This window comes from Carassius gibelio, chromosome B10 (genome assembly GCF_023724105.1).
Source record: "Carassius gibelio isolate Cgi1373 ecotype wild population from Czech Republic chromosome B10, carGib1.2-hapl.c, whole genome shotgun sequence".
NCBI classification, from domain to species: Eukaryota; Metazoa; Chordata; class Actinopteri; order Cypriniformes; family Cyprinidae; genus Carassius; species Carassius gibelio.
In genome coordinates, this window is record NC_068405.1 from 23104829 (window position 1) to 23125599 (window position 20771).

Below are 20771 nucleotides of genomic sequence, written 5' to 3' on the forward strand. Positions count from 1 at the left end.
ATCAGCATATTAGAATGATTTCTGAAGGATCGCGTGACACTGAATGATGCTGAAATACAGCTTTGCATTGCTAAAAAAACGGCATCATATTCAAATAGAAAACGTAATACAATTTCGCAATATTACAGTATTTACTGTTTTTTGATCCATAAATAAATAAATTTAACACCAAACTTTTAGATTTCACATGCTACTGTACAACAATGCAACCTGGAATACAAAAATTGTCATTCATATTGTTTATATGGTAAATGTTTTATCCATGTCATCTTTCTATGTCATTTTGTAATGGTACTGCAACATGGTATTGAGGAAATGTAGCCAAACATGTGTGAACAGGCGGTTGAGTGTTTTAATTGTGTATCCACATTCCATTTCCCGCAGCACTAATGCTTCCAAACTTGCCCAAACAAGGCAATCATGGGCAAAAATGCACAAGATCAAATATTCCACAACAGAAAACTCAGCTCAGGCACCTGAGGAAATTCATAATCCCATAAAGGATACCCTATCATCAGCAGCTTTACCCCAAAACACAGACACACTGATCCTACTGAGTACATAAGAAACCTCTCAACAGATGAGAGAGAAGAGAAATCTCTGAGTGCGTCATGCATGACACCAGGGAATTGTTGCATCTGGGATTAAATGTGATGCACAACATCAAAACGGCCCCTTGCATCATAAAAAACCTGTCCAGTCAAAAGCACCACAAGGGAAGGAAAATAACAAAGGAGATCTTATTGTAGGCGTTTCTCCAAAACATCAGTGAGATAAATTCAGATTTTTACTTACACCAGAAAGCTGCTTGAAATAACTTTTTGAAATATGTTATACAAAGGAAATTTACTTCACTTCTACTTTTTAACTTTCTTAAAGGAATAGTTCACCAAAATGAACATTTGCTGAAAATGTACTCACTCCAAATGTAGAAATGTAGCATTACATGTCTTGCTCATCAATAGATACTCTGCAGTGAATGGGTGCCGTCAGAATGAGAGTCCAAACAGCTGATAAAACCATCACAATAATCCACACCATTCCAGTTCATCAGTTCACATCTTGTAAAGTGAAAAGCTGCGTGTTTGTAAGAAACATTCATACTGTAGTTCCTTCATACGAGTCCTTTATCCGTGAGATTGCTTTCTCCAGTAAAAGTCATCGGAATCAGGAGAGAAAAATGCACAGATCAAGCACTGTTTAGTAGACAAAATAATCCAAAACTACTATATCCATAGATTTTGATGTGAGAGGATAACACAGGATGGACTTTTTCACTGGAGGAAGTGTTATTATGGATCATAGACTAGAAGTAATGGTTTTAAGTTAAAACTCCTTAATGATAAGTTTGATTCTTACAAACATGCAGTTTTTCGCTTAACAAGATATCAACTGATGGACTGGACAGAAATTATGTAATGCTACATTTTCTACAAATCTGTTCTCATGAACAAACAAACCCATCAATTCTTGGATGTCCTGAGGGTGAGTAAATTTTAATCAAATTTTTCATTATCTTGTAAACTATTCATTTAACACACAGTGCTGGTCATATCAAGTCACACCTTACATTTTTTCCTAGTAAATATGCTGATTAATGTTTTTCAGTAATCTCACATACATGTTACAGCTTGATACTCTTACCGTATGTTTACTCTGTTGCATCATTTAGTTACATTTGCATTTCTCCTCACGACTTTTAGGAGAAACATCAGACACAAGTCCCAGTCCACTGCTCTACATGTCTCCTAATGTTTGTGTGGGGCTGGTTTTGTGTTATAATGTCTGTCCTCCTGACTTTGTGACCTATTGAGTGATGCTGACAGCAGTGAGATGGGTGGGTATCACTTCACATGGGTATCGATCGCTCATTCTTCATCAGAGCATCTACAGCTCAGAATAACTGCAGGAACAGGTCAACCGGATGACAGATATCTTTACATTAGATCTCAAATACAACACGCAAATACAAAGACTTTTATTTGTGCATACTAGCTTCAGAATGCACGTCTTTCTAAAACCTCTAACCTGACACAAGAATATATATATATATATATATATATATATATATATATATATATATATATATATATATATATATAAAATCTGACTTCTTTTAGCATAGTGATAAAAGATAACAATATTGAATTGACACTTAAAATGTCAAACATTTCAAAAGACAATACACAAGTCCTCTAGGATGCATTCAACTACAATTAATCAATACATTAATCTATCTATCTATCTATCTATATATATAGAACCATTTTGGTACAAAGGTTCTTTAGGCTATTATTCATTCATTTATTATATTTTTCTGCAACATTTTGTATTTTTAATTAAATTATTGTTTGTAGTAACTTAATATCACATTTTAATCATGCTGATTTTTGGAGAAAAACTGAAATGACACTCTTGTGTGATATTGATTAACTACATAAAATGATATAAATATATACATTATCTAACCCCCATTAAGTACTTAAAGGCGGTATCTGTACTTTACTAGAGTATAATTTTTTTCTCCTACTTCCACTTTTACTTCAGTACATATTTTCGATGAGTTATACTTTTACTCTGATATTTTTTTATGTGCTGTATCGTTACTCATTACAATTATAAAAATGCCACGAATCATTCCATTACAAACCCACATTACCACTGACAGAACTGTAGATGGCAGGTTTGATGAAGCTGGCACATCATTGAGCGAATCAACCGATTGAGAAGACTGCGTGTGTTGACTGAAATGCTGTTAAGAGAGAGATGAACACCGAGCCGAGCCAGATAATAAAGACTCGTTCACGAGTCAAGAACCGGTTGCATCGGTTTTCGGATCACAAGTATTTCTTTTGGACAGTTCGATTCAATAAACCGGTTGAAGAAAACAGTTCACCGGTTCTTTTGCACTCGACGTAATGGCGTCATTGGCGTTGACTGCAAGCTTTCGGTTTACCTGGGCTCATAACATTAGCACAGAATCAGTTCAGAATCAATCACCAAAAGAATCAGTTCAGTTCAGACGCTCTGTGTGTCGGTTTGCTTCACACTGAATCACACATGCACAGTATCATCAACTCCTCGGTTCTCGAATCGGACGCATCTGACAGAAACGGTTCTTGACTCGTGGATTAATCAGTCTGTTGTTCGTTATCTGGCTCAGCTCGGTGTTCATCTTCAGTTCTCTCTTCACATCAGTTCAGTGTACTATGGAGCCAAAAGAGTCTCAATAAAGATAAATGCACACACTACATTCACATATGCACATAGAGGATTCATACATGCACACACATAATTCATAAATACACACACAGGATACACAAATGCACACAAAATTCAGAAATGCACACACAATTCAGAAATGCAAACAACATTTACAAATGCACTCAAGATTCACAAATGCACAGGACAAGATTCAGAAATGTATTTCTGATGCACACACACATATATCTTGATTTACAAACTGCTAGCGGTCTGTGAACTTCACTGAATTTTGAGACTCCCCTGACTTGGCTCTACAAACAAATGCCTTTTTTTTTAAACAGGGAATGATCTGCAACAATCAGATATCGCCCTTGTTTTAGCCAATCACAAGAACGCACCCCACGTGGGGGATTGTTTACTTAATTCTTGAAACTTTGTCCATGTTTAGCATGGGAATCCAACTCTTTAACAGTGTAAAAAACTCAGTATGCATGAAACATTTAACAGTCATTTAAGTCATTTATGTGGATTAATGCGTATTGGAGACACGAACCGTTTAAAACGATTCAGTTCGATTTGGTGAACTGGTCAAAAAGATCCGGTTGCATTGAATGATTTGTTTATGAACCGGATATCACAAACTGCTTTGTTTTGAACTGTCTTACAACAGACACGGAAGAGAAGACAATGCTGAATAAAGTCGTAGTTTTTGCAATTTTTGGACCAAAATGTATTTTCGACCCTCTGATGTCACATGGACTACTTTAATGATGTTTTTCTTACCTTTCTGGACATGGACAGTATACGTACACTAGCTTCAATGGAGGGACTGAGAGCTCTCAGACTAAATCAAAAATATCTTAAACTGTGTTCCAAAAATAAACGGAGGTCTTACAGGTTTGAAACAACATGATGGTAAGTTAATAATGACATAATTTTGCAAATTGGGCGAACTAACCCTTAAATCTGTTTTTTTGTTTACAAAAAATTACAGTCAAAGGAATTGTGATTGTCCTTTAGGTTAATCATTTGAAATAATAAAAACAATAGGTTCAAACTTTTGACTACTTTCTTTAATAACTACATAACACAATACTTGTACTTTTACTTTCAGTACTTGAGTAGTAAATTTTAAAATAGACTACTTGCAATACTTACAGTAAGTACAAAAAATGTTGAATACTTTAGTACTTCTACTTAAGTGTGGTGCTTAAAGAGCACTTCAACTTCTACTCAAGTCACTTTTTTGATAGAGCACTTGTACTTTTTCTCAAGTCTGGGTCTCTAGTACTTTATACATCTCTGTTTACAGATTACAGATTCTGAAAGATGTCACTCAAACAGAATTACACATCAAATCTACAAAACCATGCACTTATTTATCAGCCTTCGACTCAGTTTTCATAATTTCATAAAACACTTTTTTTTTTTTTGCAAAACAAAACACAATTGTCTATGCAATGCACACAAATGTAACATTAATTGACAAAGGTATTTTCAAATGTTTTCTTTTGAGACATGCTTGTTATATTTTGAATGTGGTGCTTCATTTTGCAAGCGATGTGAGGCATTTTGCATTTTGTGTGTGCAATTCTTGGATTTGTGTGAAAAGTTTTGAAAAAAAAAAGAGGCAAAGTTTTAATAAAAATGTAAATAAAATTGCATTTAAAATCTGAATTAAATGATGTTCATGCATTGTTTGTGTATACATTATATATATATATATATATATATATATTATACACGTACACACAAACTGTAAATCATCAAGGAATCACTGTATATTTAATGATCCCTGACTCTGGATCTTGTATTTTTCAATAGTACACTCTTAGAAAAAAGGGTTCATTGGGGTTCTATATAGAACCATAGGGTTCTTTACTCAAAAAGGTTCTATAATGACAAGAGAGCACCCAGATTTTTGGAGAAAAACTGAAATGGCACTCTTCATGTGATATTGATTAACTACATAAAATGATATAAATCTATACATTTTCTAACCCCCATATCTTGAATTTTGTGATCATTCACATGTATTCATAAATGCATTTGAGTACATGAAAGAACGCACTCAAAATGCAGAAGTCTCTCAAGACTCCTCTCACCCTGACTATGGACTGTTTAACCTCCTGCTCTCCGGGAGGCGCTTCAAGAGCCTCCGGACAAGGACCACAAGATTCAGGAACAGCTTTTTCCCTAAAGCTGTCTTCTTGCTGAACTCTGCCCTCTGACACCCCTCAACACCCCCCACCCACACACGTTGAATCTAATCTAATCTAATATATATACACATACACACAAACCGTAAATCATCAAGGAATCACTGTATATTTAATGATCCCTGATTCTGGATCTTGTATTTTTTCAATAGTACACTCTTAGATAAAAGGGTTTTTTGGATTCTATATAGAACCATAGGGTTCTTTACTCAACTCCAAAGAACCTTTTATGCTAAGAAGGTTCTATAATGACAAGAAAGAACCCAGATTTTTGGAGAAAAACTTAAATGGCTCTCTTCGTGTGATATTGATTAACTACATAACATTATATAAATATAAACATTTTCTAACCCCCATATCTTGAATTTTGTGATCATTCACATGCATTCACAAATGCATTTGAGTACATTGAATAATGCAGTGAAAGAACACACTCAAAATGCACACGAGCACTGGTATGACTTCATCACTTAACATTACATTAGCCTAGATGCGTGCACTTTTTAGGCACGATTTGTTTAGTTTTTGAATATACTTGATACTGTTAAAAGGCACATCATTGAAACCAAATAGACGAGTTCACATATCACACCTAAACACGCTTGGAAAGGGTAATTAGAACTAGCAACTAAATTAGTTAAAAATGCCTATCCATATACAGCTATGATTCGCGAACCCCAAACTGACTCAAATAATTCGCAATCCTGCTCCAAACTCCCAAACTGACTCAAATGATTTGCGAACCCGCATATGTGCCAGTGTTTAAATGTCTGTACAGAAACAGAACTCTACTGTAATATCAAGTTACATGTTTTAATTACTTTTCTCACTCGTATTAAACAACAGTATTTAGTTTCATTCAACTTCAGTTTATTTCCAGGTTTAGATTATGTCTGATTCTCTTTGACCAGAAATCTTTGACCAGACTGCTATAGAGCATCACAGTCCCACCCACAGCCCGACAGAGCTCTGGTGCCGGAAGGACATTTCCCATTAATTTTTCCCATTGACTTTCGGAAAAATCCGTATCTAAAGAGTTTTAGAGCATGTCTGAGAATAACCAGCTACGGCTGAACTCATAAGCATACAACATATCATTTCGAGTGAAAAAAGTAAGAGAAAATAAAAAAAAGTCGAAGGTACAGGACTGTGTACATATTTTCATTTCGAGTGCAGGAACTACTCATCCCATAAACCACCGCGCCTCATTGAATTCGACTGAAGCCCACAGCCGCGAACGAGCCTTAATTTTGAGCGACTTCCAAATCTGATGCCGGCTGCCCGCACAAACTTTTTGCTCCAGTGAATTTAATTTTATATAGTGAATGTGCAGTAATAGCACTTCTTTCAGTATTAATCGTGTAAATAAATAGTGTTTTATATAGGTATTGTGTATTGATTTTTATATTCATCATTGTGTAGTTTATATATTGTGTGCGTGTTTGAAAGTGGATAACAACAACGACAGCAACATGGTGCAGTGCTTTGTACCTGACTGCAATCACCACTCAGTAGTCAACACATGTCGTTGCCATTACACAAATGTTCAGTAAATGGACAAAAAAGTATGCCTAGTCTAAATATAGTTTTGACACTGGCATCATAAAATGCTTGATATGACTCATACCATATGAAGGCTACAGTAGCCTAGCTAAAGTGGACGATAATGCTAACTAACGTTACCATCCTCCCTGCAAAACTCACCAAAACTTTGTAGGTCTTGTCCCTCATGCTGGCCCATACAAAACCCACAAGCTGACCCTCGGACACACTACACTCAACTACCGTTACATGACCCTATCTAAAGTGGTTTTCACCCATTTTAACACTTGTTTTCCTCCTTGAAAAAAGCCATCATGGCAGCCAAAGGGCACACGATTGCACTGATAAGTTTACCGTGCAAAAAAACACAAAACAGATTTTTATTATTTTTTTTTTTATGAATGATCTTCAGTCTTCACAGACCTTCGCGGGGTTTAACCAGACAGTTACACGAGTTCCACCAATCAGATGCATCACTGTGGGATTGTTCAGGATTGTGGGTAATGAAGTACTTATCCAAGACATCGCCAATAAGAGGCATTTGTCTCAAAACAATGTTAGTGCCCCATGAACTTTTGCCGTTTATATAAGCATATACTATCGCTTAGTACAGTTGTAGCTGTTTTTAAGTCTACCATGTATGGTTACATTTTATGGCTTATTTCCCAAATGTCAATGCAGAAATTGCATTGAATTTTTACCTCCGGCACCAGCTGGGGGCGGGACTGTGATGCTGTATTGCTTCATTTTGACTTCCCACCTTTAAAAGATTAAGTTATTTTTCATTCATAAACGCATGAAACTTCGTTTGTGGACTCAATTTTAATAAAACCAGCAGAGATAATATGACTCAATTTTAATAAAACCAGCAGAGATAATATGACTGTAGACTAGATTTGTTCCTGTAGGATTATATAGATTTACATTTCAGATTTAAAATACAGCTACAATTTGTAATAATACATGTGAAGTGATTCAGGGATGTTACAGTTTTTATCAAATGCTTACACATTGAATCTTTACTTACAGATTACACACCAAATCTGCAAAAACCATGCACTTATTTATCAGCATTCGACTCAGTTTTCATAATTTCATTAGTTTTTGAATATACTTGATACTGTTAAAAGGCACATAATTAAAACCAAATATAAACAAGTTCACAAATCACACCTAAACACACTTGGGAAACGTAATTAGAACTAGCAACTAAATTAGTTAAAAATGCCTATGCATATACAGCTATGATTCGCGAACCCCAAACTGACTCAAATGATTCGCGATCCCGCTCCGAACTCCCGAAATGACTCAAGTGATTCGCGAACCCGCTACGAACTCCCGAACTGATTCAAATGATTCGCGATCCCCAAACTGACTCAAATGATTCGCGAACCCGCTTTGAACTCCCGAAATGACTCAAATGATTCGCGAACCCGCTACGAACTCCCGATCTGATTCTAATGATTCGCGATCACCAAACTGACTCAAATGATTCGCGAACCCGCTACGAACTCCCGCACTGACTCAAATGATTCGCGAGCCCGCATATGTGCCAGTGTTTAAATGTCTCTACAGAAACAGAACTCTACTGTAATATCAAATTATATGTTTTAATTACTTTTCTCACTCGTTTTAAACAACAGCGTTTAGTTTCGTCCAACTTCAGTTTATTTCCAGGTTTAAATTATTTCTGATTCTCTTTTAAGAAATCTTTGACCAGACTACCATTACTTCATTTTGACTTCCCACCTTTAAAAGATTTGGTTATCTTTCATTCATAGACACTGGCCTTCATTTGTGGACTCAATTTTAATAAAACCAGCAGAGATAATATGACTGTAGACAAGATTTGTTCCTGTGGGATTATATAGATTTACATTTCAGATTTAAAATACAGCTACAATTTGTAATAATACATTTAAGTGATTCAGGGATGTTACAGTTTTTATCAAATGCTTACACATTAAATCTTTAATTACAGATTCTGAAAGCTGTCACTCAAACAGAATTACACACCAAATCTGCAAAACCATGCACTTATCAGCATTCGACTCAGTTTTCATAATTTCATAAAACACTTCTTTTTTTTTTTTTTTTGCAAAACACAACACAATTGTCTATGCAATGCACACAAATGTAACAGTAAATAACATTATGGCAAAGGTATTTTCAAATGTTTTCTTTTGAGATGTGTTTGTTATATTTTGAATGTGGTGCTTCATTTTGCAAGCGATGTGAGGCATTTTGCATTTTGTGTGTGCAATTCTTGGATTTGTGTTGAAAGTAAAAAAAAAAAGAAAAGAAAAAAAAGAGGCAAAGTTTTAATAAAAATGTCAATAAAATTGTATCTTAAATCTGAATTAAATGATGTTCATGCATGCATATATATATATATATATATATATATATATATATATATATATATATATATATATATATATATATATATATATATATATATATATATATATATATATATATACACACACACACACACACACACACACACACACACACACACACACACACACAATCTGTAAATCATCAAGGAATTACTGTATATTTAATGATCCCTGATTCTGGTTCTTGTATTTTTTTCAATAGTACACTCTTAGATAAAAGGGTTCATTAGGGTTCTATATAGAACCATGGGGTTCTTTACTCAACTCCAAAGAACCTTTTATGCTAAAAAGGTTCTATAATGCCAAAAAAGAAGCCAGATTTTTGGAGAAAAACTTAAATGGCTCTCTTCGTGTGATATTGATTAAAATGATATAAATATATACATTTTCTAACCCCCGTATCTTGAATTTTGTGATCAATGCACACGCGCACTGGTATGACTTCATCATGTAACTTTACATTAGCCTAGATGCGTGCACTTTTTAGGCACGATTTGTTTAGTTTTTGAATATACTTGATACTGTTAAAAGGCACATCATTAAAACCAAATAGACGAGTTCACATATCACACCTAAACACGCTTGGAAAAGGTAATTAGAACTAGCAACTAAATTTAGCAACTAAATTAGTTAAAAATGCCTATCCATATACAGCTATGATTCACGAACCCCAAACTGACTCAAATGATTCGCGATCCCGCTCCAAACTCCCGAACTGATTCAAATGATTTGCGATCCCCAAACTTATTTAAATGATTCGCGATTCTGCTCCGAACTCCCGAACTGACTCAGATGATTCGCGAACCCGCAGTGTTTAAATGTCTGCACAGAAACAGAACTCTACTGTAATATCAAGTTATATGTTTTAATTACTTTTCTCACTCGTTTTAAACAACAGTGTTTAGTTTCGTCCAACTTCAGTTTATTTCCAGGTTTAGATTATGTCTGATTCTCTTTTAAGAAATCTTTGACCAGACTGCTATAGAGCATCACAGTCCGAGACAGCTCTGGTGCAAGAAGTAAATTTCCCATTCATTTTCCCCATTGACTTTCGGAAAAATCTGTATCTAAAGAGTTTTAGAGCATGTCTGAGAATAACCAGCTACGGCTGAACTCATAAGCATACAACATATCATTTCGAGTGAAAAAAGTAAGACAAAATCCAAAAAAAGTCAAGGTACAAGACTGTCTACATATTTTCATTTCGAGTGCAGGAACTACTCATCCCATAAACCACCGCGCCTCATTGAATTCGACTGAATTCGACTGAAGCCCACAGTCGCGAACGAGCCTTAGTTTTGAGCGACTTCCAAATCTGATGCCGGCTGGTAGCGCAAACTTTTTTCTCCAGTGAATTTTATTTTATATAGTGAATGTGCAGTAATAGCAGTTCTTTCAGTATTAATCGTGTAAATAAATAGTGTTTTATATAAGTATTGTGTATTGATTTTTATATTTATCATCGTGTATTTTATATATTGTGTGCGTGTTTGAAACCGGTTAACAACAACGACAGCAACGTGGTGCAGTGCTTTGTACCTGACCGCAATCACCACTCAGTAGTCAACACATGTCGTTGCCATTACACAAATGTTCAGGACAAAACGCTTTGAACTCCCAAACTGATTCAAATTATTTGCAATCCCCAAACTTATTCAAATGATTCGCGATCCCGCTCCAAACTCACAAACTGACTCAAATGATTTGCGAACCCGCTTATGTGCCACTATTTAAATGTTTGTACAGAAACAGATAAAAAATTTTTGAAGGTTTTTTTTAAAAAAAGAGGCAAAGTTTTAATAAAAATGTCAATAAAATTGCATTTAAAATCTGAATTAAATTATGTTCATGCATTGTGTATATATATATATATATATATATATATATATATATATATAGACAATGATGAGACTGCCTACAGGGAAGAGGTACAGCACCTAGCCACATGGTGCGCTGACAATAACCTGCTCCTTTACACCAATAAGACTAAGGAGCTCATTGTGGACTTCAGGAAGAAGAAAGGAAGCACGCATGACTCCATCCACATAAATGGGATGGCTGTTGAATGTGTCTCCAGCTTCAAGTTCCTGGGAACCACCATCTCGGAGGACCTGTCCTGGGCCACAAACACCTCCAGCCTGTGCGATAGGGAGCATCCTGACCAGTTGCATCACAGTCTGGTATGGGAATGCTCAGTGGCTGACCGCAAGGCACTGCAGCGGGTGGTGAAAACTGCCCAACGCATCACAAGGACACCACTTCCTGCTATTGAGGACATCCAGAGGAAACGCTGTCTACGACGAGCTCGCAGCATTATCAAGGACTCCTCTCACCCTGACTATGGACTGTTTAACCTCCTGTTCTCAGGGAGGCGCTTCAGGAGCCTCCGGACAAGGACCACAAGATTCAGGAACAGCTTTTTCCCCAAAGCTGTCTTCTTCCTGAACTCTGCCCTCTGACACCCCTCAACACCCCCCACACAGACTCCTCCCCCTCTTCAACACTCTGACTTATTCATTTATTTATTCACAACAAGCAAAAAACATTAACTTGTTATTACTTGCACTACTGTCTGTTCATCCAGGATCACTGAATAATCCTTTTGCACACTGAAATATTTTCTATGCACTTTACTGTCCATTGCAATATTGTAATTATGTTCATAGTTCTGCCTGTTGTGTACATACACTTTTACATAATCCATCATGCTAATAGTATTTAAAATCTGTAAATTATGTCCATAATACTTATCTGTATAGTTATTGTACATATTATAGACCTTGTATATTCTGTACTTACTGCTAATTGCACTTCTGGCTAGATGCTAACTGCATTTCGTTGCCTTGTACCTACATGTGCAGTGACAATAACGTTGAATCTAATCTAATCTAATCTAATCTAATATATATACGTACACACAAACTGTAAATCATCAAGGAATCACTGTTTATTTGATCCCTGATTCTGGATCTTGCATTTTTTCAATACACTTTTAGATAAAAGGGTTAATTGGGATTCTATATAGAACCATAGGGTTTTTTACTCAACTCCAAAGAACCTTTTATTCTAAAAAGTTTCTATAATGACAAGAAAGAACCCAGATATTTGAAGCAAAACTTAAATGTCTCTCTTAGTGTGATATTGATTAACTAAATAAAATGATATAAATATATACATTTTCTAACCCCCATATCTTAAATTTTGTGATCATTCACATGCATTCACAAATGCATTTGAGTACATTGAATAATGCAGTGAAAGAACACACTCAAATGCACTTTTTGGGCACGATTTTTTAAGTTTTTGAATATACTTAATACTGTTAAAAGGTACATCATTAAAACCAAAAATAAGAGTTCACATATCACACCTAAACACGCTTGGAAAACGTAATTAGAACTAGCTACTAAATGAGTTAAAAATGCCTATCCATACAGCTATGATTCGCGAACCCCAAACTGACTCAAATGATTCGCGATTCCGCTCCGAACTCCCGAAATGACTCAAATGATTCGCGAACCCGCTACGAACTCCCGAACTGATTCAAATGTGTCGCAATCATAGACAGTAAAAGAAATGGACACAGCGACCCCATTGGAACTCAATTGAGACAAATGAAGCCCAGTTTTAGCGTTTTTTAGCACTTCCGTTTCTGACGCGCAGACTCAAACGAAGCTTGACGACGTCAGAAACCTGTCTGGCAGATGTAAATCTTCTAGTAGCTGTGCGTGAAAACTGCCATCGTTAATCTTGCAGAGTAGGCGAGCTTGAGCGGGGAGTTCTTTGTCGTGAGTGAGCAGGAGTAAGTATTCTGATTAATTATTTTGTATAGTATTTTAAAATGTAACGCCAGTACGCCATATTAAGTTAATTGCCTGCGAGCTTCTCCTCCTGTCTGTACGGTAATGCGACAGAGAGCCGAGTGGTTATGACGCAATCGTTAGCCTATTTTTTACAAAAACTGTTCATACGGGGCCATAATGTAACATAGAAGGTAATGGAGCCCTTTATACATTGTCGTGTATCTTTAGAAATAAATAATGGACAAACAGAGTCTTCAAACGCCTCAGATGTAAAGTTATTCGCTGTCAAAGTGACGCCAAAATGAATGGGAGTCAATGGGAATGCTAACGCAAGTGAAGTTCTGCTAAAAGATGGCAGCCCCCACCCGACTTCAACTTCCGGTCGAGTTCCTTGCCCCTTGGTCGCAATCCCCAAACTGACTCAAATGATTCGCGAACCCGCTACGAACTCCCGAACTGATTCAAATGATTCGCGATCCCCAAACGGACTCAAATGATTCGCGAATGCACATTGAACTCCCGCACTGACTCAAATGATTCGCGAACCCACTACGAACTCCCGAACTGATTCAAATGATTCGCGATCCCCAAACGGACTCAAATGATTCGCGAATGCACTTTGAACTCCCGCACTGACTCAAATGATTCGCGAACCCGCATATGTGCCGGTGTTTAAATGTCTGTACAGAAACAGAACTCTACTGTAATATCAAATTATGTTTGAATTACTTTTCTCACTCGTTTTAAACAACAGCAGTTTAGTTTCGTCCAACTTCAGTTTATTTCCAGGTTTCAATTATGTCTGATTCTCTTTTAAGAAATCTTTGACCAGACTACCATTACTTCATTTTGACTTCCCACCTTTAAAAGATTTCGTTATTTTTCATTCATAAACGCTGGCCTCATTTGTGGACTCAGTTTTAATAAAACCAGCAGATATAATATGACTGTAGACTAAATTTGTTCCTGTGGGATTATATAGATTTACATTTCAGATTTAAAATACAGCTACAATTTGTAATCATACATGTGAAGGGATTCAGGGATGTTACAGTTTTTATCAAATGCTTACCCATTAAATCTTTACTTACAGATTACAGATTCTGAAAGCTGTCACTCAAACAGAATTACACACCAAATCTGCAAAACCATGCACTTATTTATCAGCATTAGACTCAGTTTTCATAATTTCATTAGTTTTTAAATATACTTGATACGGTGAAAAGGCACATAATTAAAACCAAATCTGCCCAGCCGGCATTGAACGTTGAAACAACGTCAGGTACCAGGGTGGAAGCAAGGTTTAATGACCTTTCGATTTAGCAAATTGGACCAACCTAGAAATCACGACGTGGATTCACCTTTCGATTTTGCCAATTGGATCAACGTTGAAATCCCGACGTGGATTCACCGTTGAAATCAAGACGCTGTTTCACCGTCTTACCTTCATTACGGGTGAATGAGGGTCGTTTTGCAGACATTGGATGAAAGCTGAATGAGGTGTGGATTTTGAAAAGTTAATCAATGTGGATAACACGACGTTGTTTCACCGTCGTACCTGGCACCGTGTATAAAGACACAATTGTCGTTCATCTAGATCAGGGATCCTCATTTGATCAAATCTGGACCTCGAGATCCACTTTCCTGCCGAGTTTGGCTCTAACCTTAATCAAACACACCTGAGCATGCTAATCAATGTCTTTGGGATCATTAGAAAAAACCAGGCAGGCGGCTTTGATCAGGGTTGGAGCCAAACTCTGCAGTGCATTGGACCTAGGACAGGGCAAGATTTGAGTAAGGGGGATCTAGATCATAGTGGGCATTTAGATCAACACAGTATGCTACAGGCAAGGCTAAGAATCAAATGACTGGCAGCAATGGCTTTACAATCAACTTAAAAAAAAACTACCACATGCTCAAAATTGTAAAACAGCAGTTTTGTTTTGGAAACATACTGTAAAAACCTCCGAAATATAATCCCAAACTTTCTTATGCAGAGTATGCATGGATGTATTGTTAAAAACATGTAGTAGAACAATCCAAATACAATAATATTTACGGGTTTTTGTAAAATGTTTTTGCATATAAATGCATATTTTTTGCAAGACAAACCCTTGTACCTTTAGGACTGAAACCAGTGGATCTTTTATTTTGGTGGAAAACTACAGTTTCTGACAAAAACACGTTTTAGTAATGTGTCTCATTACAAGAGATGTGTACATTTGTGCAATGAAAATGTGTTGCACAGTTCGAGAAGGGAACCTTCAACCAGTTGATTTCTAACGGGAACCCCCCCGGACTGTGTCTTCTTTACCGTGTGGCATGCAGATGAGATTTCTACCGAAGGGGACTCTAAAATGTTAGAACCAGCAGCCTTGTGCATACAGTGTGGTTGTGCTTTGGGTGATCCTTGAAAGAGTCCCAGCGCTAGGTCCTTTCTGACGCCGTCCCCTCCACTCTCTCCCACTTGTGCACTTTCTGTACCGTCCTGTATAAACATTTATATTTAATAATTTAACAGATGATTTTATCCAAACGGACTTACAAATGAGAACAATAGAAGCAGTCAGGTCAACAAGAGAACAACAACAGTATACATGTGCAATGACAAGTCTCAGTTAGTCTAGTACAGAACGCATAGCCAGGTTTGTTTTGTTTTTTTAAATATGAAAGACAAGAAAAGAAGGAAAAGTGCTCATATTAGTTGGTTAAGTTATGGTGAAAAAGATGAGTCTTTAGATGTTTCTTGAAAACGAGTAAAGACTCAAAGCTGTACGAATTGAGATTGGGAGGTCATTCCACCAGCTGGGCACAGTCCAGGAGAAGGACCGTGAGAGTGATTTTGAACCTCTTTGGGATGGCACCACAAGGCGTCGTTCACTTGCAGAGCGCAAACTTCTGGAGGGCACATAAGATTTAACCAGTGAGTTTAGGTATGTTCACAATGTTTCACAATAACTTTGATATTGTGAAATGTATTTAACTGAATACAAAATAAATCACACAATATTTTCACTTTACAGTTCAGCAACAGAGAGGTTGGAAACAAAGTGGACAACACTATTCATTAAACATTTATTTACAGTCCCTCCAGAAAAACGCGGATTATTTTTGTGATTGTTGCGGGCAAAAATCCTTGATTTTGCTGCAGGTCTTCTTAAAAAATGCGATGGAATATGCAGGATATTTTTGCAATCTTATCCGATGAAATTGCGGGAACTTCCAAAAACCGCGGTTTGCAGTTTGATGAAAAAGAGAAAAAAAGGTGACCCCCCCCCCCCAAAAAAAACCCCTGTTCTCACTAGGCTACTACCTTACTGTAATGAGTCATTTCTTATGACTTCCTATGATAAGCAAGCACACTAAATCACATAATATTTAAGTTCTCATTCTGTTTTATTTCAGACCTTAATTAACACATGGCTCAAACTTACAAAACATTGAGTCAAACAAGTTCTCTAGCTTTACAAAAGGAATATTCAACAACTAAAAATGAATACAAATAAAATATACACACAAATACACAAATGCTGTTTTACAGGAATTTCAAAGTGCAATCTCTTACTGCAACAAATTATTTTACATACTACTAATATACTTACAACTGTAAGGTTTTGGTACTATTCTGTAACAAAAAAGTACAATCTTACAACTGTAGAGGTGCATCAACTTCTGAATGAAACTACAACAGTCCACTGTGAAAATGAAAGCTAACTGCGTAGCCTCTAACACTGGCCTATCATTCGCCATCCTCATCCCTCTCTCAAAATAATTTGCCCCCACTGTCATGTAACACACCGGGTAACTGCTTCGCGGGGTCTTTTGCGCTTATTTTTGTTGGCAGATGAGAATGATTTGCGTCCTTCACCCGGGTTTCACAGCGGGCTTCACAGATGATGTTCACGTCGTGCAATTACATCACTTCATAAGGTTCCCATTGGGAAATAATGGCGATTTACTTGTGTGAAGTAAACGCAACTTTTTCCCCCTTTCTGCTAAGATATATGTGACTTTTTTGCAACGAAAATTATTAATATTATGAAATCATGCTACCTCCGTATATTTTGCTTCCTGAAATCAGCAATTTATGCGGCGAAAGTGCGGCGTATTTGAAAAATGCGACCCCCGCATAAATATGCGGCCCTTGGCTGATTATGCATTAAATCAGGCGATCGCATAATCGCGTTTTTCTGGAGGGACTGTATTTAATGTATTCAGATGAAAGTTTACAATTCACAAGTTATTCACAAGCAGTGTTTTCAGACCCCCCAGTTACACTGTTTTAATAAGAACACTAGCAATACAGTGTAGTAAAATAAGTAAAATCAAATTCAGTAAATTTTTATTGAACTAAGCACAATCAAAACCTATCACAAAAGATCGATGAATCTCTAGCAGAAGTCACAGTGCAATGTAGCAGATGAACAATTTCTTACCAATGTTTCAAGAACAAGCTGGATCCTTGATGACTCTACAAGGGGGAAAGAAGAAATGGTTTACTGAAAAGTTCTTAAAAAGCAGGATTTCATATTATACCATTTCTTTAAACCATTGGTTCTCAAACTTTTTAAAACCAAATATCACTTCAGAAAATATTTGTTATTAAATATGAAGTTCCGCCATAATGACCAACATTAAATTTCAGCAGCGTAGTAGGCCAAACTATTCAGCTACAGGTCTACAGTTAGGCAATTTTATTCTAATAAGAATATTAATTGTTGTCAGACACTTTACCATGGTAAATAAGGTTTGAACATTAACACTACATTGTGCTTACATACAGGTAAAGTTTAAATTAAAATGTAATTTTAAATGTAATTATGTAACAAAAGTTACAAAACTGTACATTAACTGTAACATACTTAAATGTGCAAAAAAAAAAAAACCTTACTCAAAGATTAAATTAAAATGTATTAACATTAATTAGTTTAATTTATTGATTCACCTGTGTAACAACTAGAGGGGGCCTGACACTTTGAGAAAGATGGCTTTAAACAATCCTATTCATTTTCATTAATTCATTAAAATTGTCCCTACATTTGCACTTATTTGTTTCAGAAAACACTTTGAAACTATTATAAGAATAAAAAACATATAACACACTTAATGCATGGGATTCATATCAGGAAAATGTGGAAAAATCTCTAAAAGACAGATATTAACACATAACTTACCAGCAACACAGTAGGTGAACATCTAACTTGATCATCTGTGATAAAGCAATGCAAAAATACACACACGGCTATTTATTTATCTGCAGGTTACATGTCCTTTAAGCTACCCATTTGTAAACTCTGCTTATACTTTACTATTTTCAAAAGATAATAAAGATAGCGATTTTCTTACCTCATTTTGCCAGTATGTTTGTAGGACCTCGCAGAACACATCTGACACTTCTTGTGTTCACCATTTTTGTTCTCCATTGACATGTCACGACTCAAATTCGCTCAAAATAAAAAAATATTTACAGGCAAATATTAAATAATTTGGGACTGACCGAGCAGTCAGTTATAACGAGCAGCAGCTCACAGTCAGCCGCCTCATTCACCGAAAGACGACAATAACGGTCATATTTTTAAATGTAGAAAGGCGCGAACCGATTCACTGTCCAGTTTCCTGAATGACAGCCAGATTAACCAATCATGATCGAAGTAATAAAATAAAACTACCAATGGGAGATGTTTTAGAGTTTTAAAGCAGCGAAATGTATATTGTTTTATTGGTGTTAATGATGATAATATTTAACATATACCTTTAGATTTTAGAATAAGTATCATGACTAAACTATTTAAAAATGCTATTAAAATAATAATGATCTTAATTTAATATCAAATAATTTAAAAACTTGTTAACCTTTTTCAACCATTTAGCATTAAACATTTTTAACGTTGTTTCATTAAAACAACTGACCTTACCATATTTCAATGTTGAAAGTTGGTCATGTGCTGGAAGTTTTTAAACCGTTCATCTTTAAACGTTGAATCCACGCAGTTTCAATGTTGAAACCACAACTGACCTTATTTCAACCATATTTCAATGATGAAAGTTGGTCATGTGCTGGAAGTTTTTCAACCATTCGGCTTTAAACGTTAAATCAACCTTGTTTCAACGTTGAAACCACAACTGACCTTATTTCAACCATATTTCAACGTCGGTCATGTGCCGGCTGGGTAAACAAGTTCACATATCACACCTAAACACACTTGGAAAACGTAATTAGAACTAGCAACTAAATCAGTAGCAAATAAATTAGTTAAAAATGCCTATCCATATACAGCTATGATTCGCGAACCCCAAACTGACTCAAATGATTCGCGATCCCGCTCCGAACTCCCGAAATGACTCAAATGATTCGCGAAACTGCTACGAACTCCCGAACTGATTCAAATGATTCGCGATCCCCAAACTGATTCAAATGATTCGCGAACCTGCGTTGAACTCCCGAAATGACTCAAATGATTCGCGTATCCGCTACGAACTCCCGAACTGATTGAAATGATTCGCGATCCCCAAATAACAATATGTTGTATGAAATGTAGTTAAGTTAAAAGTACGATCTTATGCTTTGGAATGTAGTGTAGTAAAAGTAAAATTTACTCAAAATAAAACTACTCCAGTAAAGTACAGATACTCACCGGCGGCACCAGGGGGGGTCTTGGGGGGTCTCAAGACCCTGCCAAAAAATGCCTTGACCCCCCATTTGACCCCCCAGCCTCTTCCTGATTAAAAAATATATATATTCGGGATAAAGATCCAAAAATGTTTCTCTTCAAACTACGCAGAACAATAATAAATAATAATTATTTCGACATTTATTCATACACTGAACCGAGAACCGTTTCTGTCGGACGCGTCCGATTCGAGAACCGATGAGCTGATGATAACTGCGCATGCGTGATTCAGCGCGAAGCAGACTGACACAGAGCGCATCTGAACCGAACTGATTCTTTTGGTGATTGATTCTGAACTGATTCTGTGCTAATGTTATAAGCGCGGGTAAACCAAAGGCTTGAATGAAGGGCAATCATCGCCAATGACGGCATTACATCGAGCGCAAAAGAACCGGTGAACCATTTTTTTTTTTTCAGCTGGTTTATTTGATCGAATTGTCCGAAAGAACCGGTTCACTTGAGCACCTGCTCAATTGCTTTTAATTGCTAGAGGATATTTTCAACATCGTGGCAGCTGGTAAGTGGTGTTTCATTCTCAGCGAAGTGATTTTGGTGTTTATTTACTTATTATTATTTTACAAGAACGATGTGATGTGACAACATGCAGATACGTTGTTTATATTGCTGTGTGTAGCCTGTAGTGTAGAAGTAACACTAGCGTGCTGTTTGAGGGAGAAAAGTTTCACAGGCATCGAGGTGTCTGGTCTTTTTATGTTATTTGAATAAACTTTTATTATATTACAGTACTTATTTATTTTTAACACGTAAAAATAATTATCACAACACTGGTAAGGCTTATTCAGATTTTCTCATTCTCTGAATTATCATTATAAAAATAAAAACAATCCAGATTTTAAATGTGATGCAAATATTTTTTCTACAATAGCAACAGTGTTTACAACAGCAAGACCACTTTAGCCTGTAAACTCA